Here is an 8,686-nt window from a genome sequence, read left to right on the forward strand (position 1 = left end):
AAAAATGCCAAAATATGCACTTGAAATTGCGAAATATGCACTTGAAATTCCGAAATATGCACTTGAAATTCCGAAATATGCACTTGAACACTTGAAATTCCGAAATATGCACTTGAAATTCCGAAATATGCACTTGAAATTCCGAAATATGCACTTGAACACTTGAAATTCCGAAATATGCACTTGAAATTCCGAAATATGCACTTGAAATTCCGAAATATGCACTTGAAATGCCAAAATATGCACTTGAAATTCCGGAATATGCACGTAAAAATGCTAAAATACGCACCCAAAAATGCAAAAACCCGCATTAAAATCCAAAATATATACTAAAAACATCATAAAAAAAAGCGCCAAGAATTATCAAAAATGAGAAAATATGCATTCAAAAAAAATCACCATACAAAAAAAGCACAGATATGCTTTTAAAATAAATAGCAGTAGTGCATATTCATTTACAGAAAAAAAAAAAAAAAAATCTCCTCATATAACCTGCGTACGCAAAAAAACTTCTACATATTTTCTAATATTTAGCATTTTTGGCATTTTTGATTTCTAGTCTGTTGTAGCTGCTCAAGTAACGAAACACCGGCAACAAAACTGAACGCTTTTGACATATCTCCAGAAATAGCCTTAATAATAAAACACTTGATATTTGGAAAATACGGAACATCTCTATTAATCCACTAAATTCCACCTGCGGCAGAAAAACCCGGTGTTCTAAAAATACAGTGAAAACACGCCCCCCCTCTTAACGGACACTCCCTGAGATGCGGGTCACCCTTCTTTTACGGTCAAATAATACTTTCCCCCCCTTTTGTATAACGGTATTCATTTCATGTCCCTGATCAACGGACACCCACCATTACGGACGGATTTTTTTTTAATCCCGCCGGTGAACGCAAAATAGAGGTTTTATCGTCTTCGCCGTCGTTGGGAACGGACGTGCTATTATCGCGCTCCGCTCACCGACACGCCAGTGCGCCATTTTGTGTCTTTCTTTGTGTTTTTCTTCGTTCTCGTGAGTTTTACTTAGCGTGTTGTTTATTGTTGGGTCATATTCTGCGGTGATTTTCTTTTTTTTTAGCGCACGTTGGATTGTGAGATAAGTGGTTTTTTTTTTTTATTATATTGCTCTCATTTATTTTAAATTTTCGTTGTGTATTTTCGATCGACTTATATTTATTTTTCTCGTTCGCATTTCATTTTCGTTGTTTTTTCGCCAGGTTCGCTCGCTTCTTTGATATAAGTTCGTAGGTTTTTGGACGTTAGTGTTAGCAAACAGTGTATACTTTTTCCCGGGTACTCTCAATAACGTTGTTTTCCTTCCATTTGGGCCTATTGTTGTAGTGTTAGTGTTTTGAGATAGTTAGCTAATTCTAATAAGTATAAATTGTACTTCGTAGCTTAATACTTTTTTTAGAGGGTGTTGTATTCTTTATATACATATTTATTTTATTCTTCGTGATTTAGTGCTGAGCATTCTACTTTACGTAATTTTTTCGTATAATCTCTTACGTATATTTTGCATAGTAATGTATTTTACATTATTTTAATTTCCAGTTAACGTTTCTCATTTTCGTATTGTTAAGTATTATTATTATTATCTAGCTTTAGCAATAGTGTTAGTATGCCTCGACCTCGACTAGTGTTGTGTAGAGCTTGCGACGGGAGGTTTCCCTGGTCTAGGGGTATAGTAGCTGATAGTTTCAATTGTAAAGGGTGCTTGGATAGAAAAAGGCTGGAACACGAGGTCGAAGCTTTACGGGAAAAAGTTAGGGTGCTAGAGGGTCCGGTTATAACGGACCCTCTGGTCGTCGAGCCACCTGTTGATGAAGAAGCAATCTCCACGAACAACGACATTTTAGAGGGCGAATGGGTGGTCGTGGATGAGGTAGAGGGGGATAGTGATAGGGGTTTAATCATCGGCGATTCTATGGTTAGGGAACTTGGGAACCGAGTGTGTAGGGATTTTCGGGGTTTCGAGCGCTGTTGTCTTCCTGGGGGGAAGATTGGCAACGTTCGAGACGTTTTTCATCGCCGAAAGTTGCCCTTGCGGGTGATTCTGTGGGTGGGAACAAATCAGGTAGGAGCGAATATTAGTGAGTCTCTGTCAGAATACCGGGATTTACTATTATCCGCTAGGGAGGGGGGTTCAGATGTGGCAGTGATTCCAGTGCTGCCAAGGGGTAGTAGGGGATATAGGAGTAGGATCCACCAATTCAATATAGGCCTGAAGGACATTTGCTCCTCACTTGGGGTCACGTTCTTGGAGCTTCCCGCATTTACCGATAGGTGGCTTCGTTCGGATGGGATCCATCTAAATAAGAGAGGGGTCTGGGAGGTTTACGATAGTCTTAGGTCAGGTTTTTTACTCCCAGACCACGTAGTCGGGAATGCGGGTTAGTTAATGATAATCACAACAGTATTGACGGGGAATTACCCACCTCTGACTTGGATGGCTTCTCGATTGACAACAAACCACCGGGCAAATTAAAATGTGTGTTAATAAATGCCAGGAGCTTGTTCTCTTACGAGTTGAATGGTGTCACTATCCCGGATGCAACTAGAGTCACCGATTTGGGAATTCTCATTGACGAGCGACTTAAGTTTTCTGAACATTGTTCAGCGGTTGTCAAAAAATCGAATAGAATGCTTGGTCTCATTTTCAAAAAGGTCTCTTCGCGTTCTCCTAAAGTCATTCTTCCGCTTTTTCGAGGCTTAGTTCGTCCTGGACTGGAGTATGCTGTAAGGTTTTGGAGACCATACCTACAGAGGGACATAGACTTGGTTGAAGGGGTGCAGAGAAGAGCTACGCGTGTCCTTATTGGCACACAGGGCTTGAGTTATGAAGAAAGACTTCATTTTTTGAATATGTTTACATTGGATGAACGCAGGTGTCGAGGAGATATGATCGAAGTGTTCAAAATTTTCAATGGGATGGATAGGATGGACCATGAACTTTTAGTACACCGCCAATCGACTGCTTTTACAAGGGGACACCAGTATCGATTGGTGAGGGACAATGCAAGGTTATGGTGTCGCAGGGAATTTTTCTCCAATAGGGTTGTTAATAAATGGAATAGCTTACCCCCGGAGGTAGTAAATTGTAACACAATTGACACGTTTAAAAAGAAATACGATAAACATGTTGGGGTAAATCGGGAAGCTATCCATTCTTAGAATAAGACAACCATAAGTATTCTTTATGGGCATTGTATAATATTTTATCATGTGTATATATTGTTTGTAATTTGTGTTAATTGCATTTTTAATTGGGTTGCTGTATTTTTGAAACATATGACAACCATATTTTTATGGGCATCTTTTTATCAGCCACCTCGTTGGGCATTTTGCCTGTTGTGGTGTTGTATTTGTATTTGTATTGTATTGTAACAAGAAAGATTTTTTAGAAACTATGATAGTTGTGGAGGACTTGGATCTTATAGCCATTACAGAATCTTGGGCAAACGATGGGGATGAATCTTTCTTACACATCTCCGGATACGATACTTTTTTGAGAAATAGATCTGATAGGAAAGGGGGTGGAGTGTTGATATACGTGAAATCATGTTTGAAGGCTAGAGAGTGTAACGTGCAGAGAAGTGATATTGAAACCATATGGGTTGAACTTGAGAACAAAAGACCGAAGGGGGATCAAAACTATATCGCCAAAATGCATGATGAAATTTCCTACATGTGTAAGCGAAAGAGGGTTCTCATACTAGGGGATTTCAATTACCCGGGTATTGATTGGGAGAACCTTTCATCTGGAAATCAGTATGAAAGAGACTTTCTTAAGTTGGTGCTCGAAAATTTTTTGTATCAGCATGTATCAGAAGCCACTAGGGGTACTGCTATTTTGGATTTAGTTCTTACTAGTTCTGAGGATCTAGTTGAACATGTTTCGGTGGGGGAAGAGTTTTCTTCCAGTGATCATCGTATCGTCAGATTTCTCTGTAACTTTTCCTCGGGTAAGGTTGATAACAAAAGACTGGTTCCTTGTTTTCGGAGAACTAACTTTGATGTTTTGCGAAGAAGGTTAGCGGAAGTTTTCAAAGACCGGTTGGAATCAGTAGGGGTGGTAAGTCAATGGGAAGAATTTAGTACGAAGCTGTCCTCTGTTTTGCACGACGTCATACCCTTTGTTCGAAAAAAGCGTGTTTGTACATCACACCCTCTATGGTTCCCGGATAGCGTGCGGAACCTTTATCTTGAAAAGAAAAGAGCATTCAGAGAGTATAAAAGTGGACGAGGTGACCTATCATTGTTTACTGATAAAAGAAGACTGTTGAAGAAAGCGATAAGGGATAGTAAAAAGCAAGTTGAATCTAGGTTGGCAGATAACATTGGCTCTGACCCAAAATCATTTTTTCGATACGTCAATAATGGATGTAAGGGGACAGTTGGCCCCCTCTCGATAGGAGGCTCAAAAGTAGAGAGCAATGTAGGCATGTGTAGTGCTTTCAATGACTTTTTCGCGTCGGTTTTTAATGGAGATAATGATATTCGATATACGGGTGTTGCATGGGGTAATAAAACGCTCAACGATATTCAAGTGGAAGACGTGGAGGTCCTAAATCTGCTAAGAAATGTATGTGCAAGCAAAGCACCAGGACCAGATGATATCTATCCCAGGGTTCTCAGGGAAGGTGCTAATGAATTGTTGGGGCCAGTCGCACAGATATACAGGAGTAGTGTTGCTGAGGGTATCGTCCCGAGAGATTGGAAACTGGCTAACGTTGTTCCGATATTTAAGAAGGGTAGTAGAGAAGTGGTGTCTAATTATCGTCCAGTGAGTTTGACGAGCTCCCTCTCGAAAATTTTGGAAATTATCATCAAAAGGCAGTTTGTGAAGTGGATAGACGAGAATAATGTATTGTCGGATAATCAGCATGGGTTCAGGAAGGGGAAGTCATGTGTAACTAACCTCCTTTGCTTCTATGATTACGTGACTATGGCTTTGGGTAAGAGCAAAAATGTCGACGTTGTTTACCTTGATTTCCAGAAGGCATTCGATCGGGTCCAACATGGCAAACTCTTGAAGCGTTTACACGAGATTGGAATAGGGGGCAACTTGCTGAATTGGATAGAATCGTGGTTAAGAGATAGGTCGCAACGAGTTATGGTGAACGGGGAATTCTCTGGTTGGACAGACGTCACAAGTGGAGTTCCTCAGGGAAGTGTCCTTGGCCCCATACTTTTTTCACTTTTTATCGATAAACTCGATCAGGGTATCGATGGAATTACTAGCAAATTCGCAGATGATGTGAAGCTAATGGGGGTAATCGGGAATGAAAGCGATAGGGAGTTGCTCCAGACCAACTTAAACAAGATTGCAGCATGGGCAAATGAATGGAGCATGACGTTTAGCGTAGATAAGTGCATGGTCGCTCATTTTGGTTCGAACAACCCACGGTTCTCTTACGAGTTGAATGGTGTCACTATCCCGGATGCAACTAGAGTCACCGATTTGGGAATTCTCATTGACGAGCGACTTAAGTTTTCTGAACATTGTTCAGCGGTTGTCAAAAAATCGAATAGAATGCTTGGTCTCATTTTCAAAAAGGTCTCTTCGCGTTCTCCTAAAGTCATTCTTCCGCTTTTTCGAGGCTTAGTTCGTCCTGGACTGGAGTATGCTGTAAGGTTTTGGAGACCATACCTACAGAGGGACATAGACTTGGTTGAAGGGGTGCAGAGAAGAGCTACGCGTGTCCTTATTGGCACACAGGGCTTGAGTTATGAAGAAAGACTTCATTTTTTGAATATGTTTACATTGGATGAACGCAGGTGTCGAGGAGATATGATCGAAGTGTTCAAAATTTTCAATGGGATGGATAGGATGGACCATGAACTTTTAGTACACCGCCAATCGACTGCTTTTACAAGGGGACACCAGTATCGATTGGTGAGGGACAATGCAAGGTTATGGTGTCGCAGGGAATTTTTCTCCAATAGGGTTGTTAATAAATGGAATAGCTTACCCCCGGAGGTAGTAAATTGTAACACAATTGACACGTTTAAAAAGAAATACGATAAACATGTTGGGGTAAATCGAGAAGCTATCCATTCTTAGAATAAGACAACCATAAGTATTCTTTATGGGCATTGTATAATATTTTATCATGTGTATATATTGTTTGTAATTTGTGTTAATTGGGTTGCTGTATTTTTGAAACATATGACAACCATATTTTTATGGGCATATTTTTATCAGCCACCTCGTTGGGCATTTTGCCTGTTGTGGCGTTGTATTTGTATTTGTATTTGTATTTGTGTATTTGTACTGTATTATTAGCGATATTTATTTGAAAGACCAATAAAGAAAGTGATTACGCTTAAATAAACTTTCACAAACATGCACTTATTGTGAAAATTCTTATATTTTTATGCATTAATGCTAAAAAAGGCCAAAATGTGCAGGCATTAGGCGACTAAAGTGATACAAGGTGGTGCCGAGGAGACTTTTACCATGGTATTAAGAACAATAGAGGGAATGTTAAAAAGGGGCCGTTCAAGTATTACGTAAGCAAAATTTTTAGCCATTTTTGGCCCCCCCCCCCTTGTCAGAAAAATTTCGTCATCAGCTCTGCCCCCCCCCTCTGAATCCTAACGCATATTGGTGGGATCAGGGACGTACACGGGGGGGGGGGGGATAGGGAGCTCGTGCTCCCCCTCCCCCACGCTCATCACGTTAAAATGTCTGGTGCGCAATATCTGGGGGAGGGGGGGGGGAAAATGTCGTAGACGAAACTTCCGCGTCCCGGAAACGGGCGGCCATCCAGTGCAATGTGTTCGGAGAGGAAGGGTTGACTCGTTGACTCATGCGGGAGTACAAAGTCGTGCGGTTACCCAGTGTCCCGTATTTCCACGGGGGACAGAACCCCATTGTTTTCCCCTAAATCATGCTGCTGAATTGAATCTAGAAGGGAGGAATCAAACCAAATCTCTCCTCGCCCCTCTCCCTTTTCTTGGCTCCAAGCCGGTCTAAACCGCTCTTTTACCTTGGAAATGTTTAGCCCGCGGTTCCTTGCTCTAGCTCCTCGTTTACAATGGAGGACGTTCTCTCTAGCACTCGATTACCCGCAGGGTCTTTACCCATCCCCCCGCCCCCAGATTCATCTTAAAATGCGTGAAAAAAAAAAAGCTCGCGCTCATCCTCTGTGGATGCGCAGGTGCCCATAAATGCTTGGGAAGCTTCCGTACCACTTTGCCTAGGAGGTGTGGCTTTCTGTCTTTTTATTTGAAACCGAGCACAGCTCCGGACTATCGCGATGGGCAATTCACTACCGAGTGAGTTGTGCTGGTAGTGTGAGCGTGTGCCCAACAGTCTGAGTGCCTCTCTAGCGTTATGTGGGATTTTTCCAGTGCTGCCATCTCTATTTCAAAAATGAAGTAACGATTAAGTATTTGTATCGTTTGTAGGCGTGCGACGAGTCTTTCTAACGGGGAGATCGGCTCGCATCCGCGCCTCGAAGTTGGGAACCACAGAAAAACCACCTTCATCCGAACGGGGGCCGCTTACGTCAGCAGATTTTTAGCCATTTTCTGACCCTCCCTTCCTTCTTGTAAGCGAAATTTCGCCAGCTCTGCCGCCTCCTCCAAATGCACATGCGAGAAGTTCGCATGGGTGGGGGGGAAAGCACGAGGCTCCAATGTCCTCTCCCGCCCCCCATTATAACTCAAAATTATCTCGCTCTCTCAAAAGATTGCTCATTATATCACTCACCCACCTGGTCACTCACTATGTCACTCGACCACTCTCTCAGTAGGCCGGTCACTCACTTGATCTCAATCAAGTGAGGTGACTCTCGGTCACTCGCTAGGTCGTCCACTCTATCATCAACTCCTAGGTTGCTTGCTCTGTTATACACTCAATCACCTGGTCGCTCGCTCTGTTGTTCCTTGACTAGGTCGCTCATGCTATCACTAACTCATCTGGTCGTTCTCTCTGTCACTCTCTCACCCACTGACTATGTCGCTCACTCTGTCTCACGCGCTCAATCACGAGGCCACGCACATACTCACTAGGCCACTTATTCTCTCACTCGCTCACTCAGTAGATCACTCATTCTCTTACCCGCTCACTCACTAGATCACTAAGCTCACTCGCTCACTCACTAGATCGCTAGGCCACTCATTCTCTCACTCGCACACTAGATCACTCAGTTTACCACTGGGTCACTTACTCTGTCACCCACTCGCTAGTTTGCTCACTCACCAACATTAACTACTGTCGCTCACTGATTTACTACCGTATCATTTACTGATTTACTACCGTATCATTTACTGATTCACTCACTCGGCCATTTCTCGCTCACTTATTGGCTGACTGACTCGAGTCAGTGAATTTTCCGTAAACCCCTCCGAAGTTAAGCCGTTCGCCTGGTTGCTTACCTGGGGGGGGGGGGCATTCAAGTATTACGCCAGCGAATTTCAGCCACTTTTGACCCCCCCCCCTTCCGTCAGCAAAATTAAGTAAGCTTAATCCACCCTCTCATACCTACCTCACATTGAGCACACGAGACATTTCCAGGGGAAAGGCATGGGGGGGGGGGGATGGGCCTGCATCCCCCCCCTCCCCCCGAAAAAGGTTGAAATGACGGGCCCGCTGGCTAACCCTGGTTAGCTATGACAACCGTAACGATCAAAGGAATCTATGAATATCGATATGTTAGCGATTCAT

Source organism: Pholcus phalangioides, unplaced genomic scaffold, assembly GCF_987345545.1.
Source record: "Pholcus phalangioides strain wild (caught in Gottingen) unplaced genomic scaffold, Ppha-v1.0 ptg000020l_1, whole genome shotgun sequence".
Classification (NCBI taxonomy): Eukaryota; Metazoa; Arthropoda; class Arachnida; order Araneae; family Pholcidae; genus Pholcus; species Pholcus phalangioides.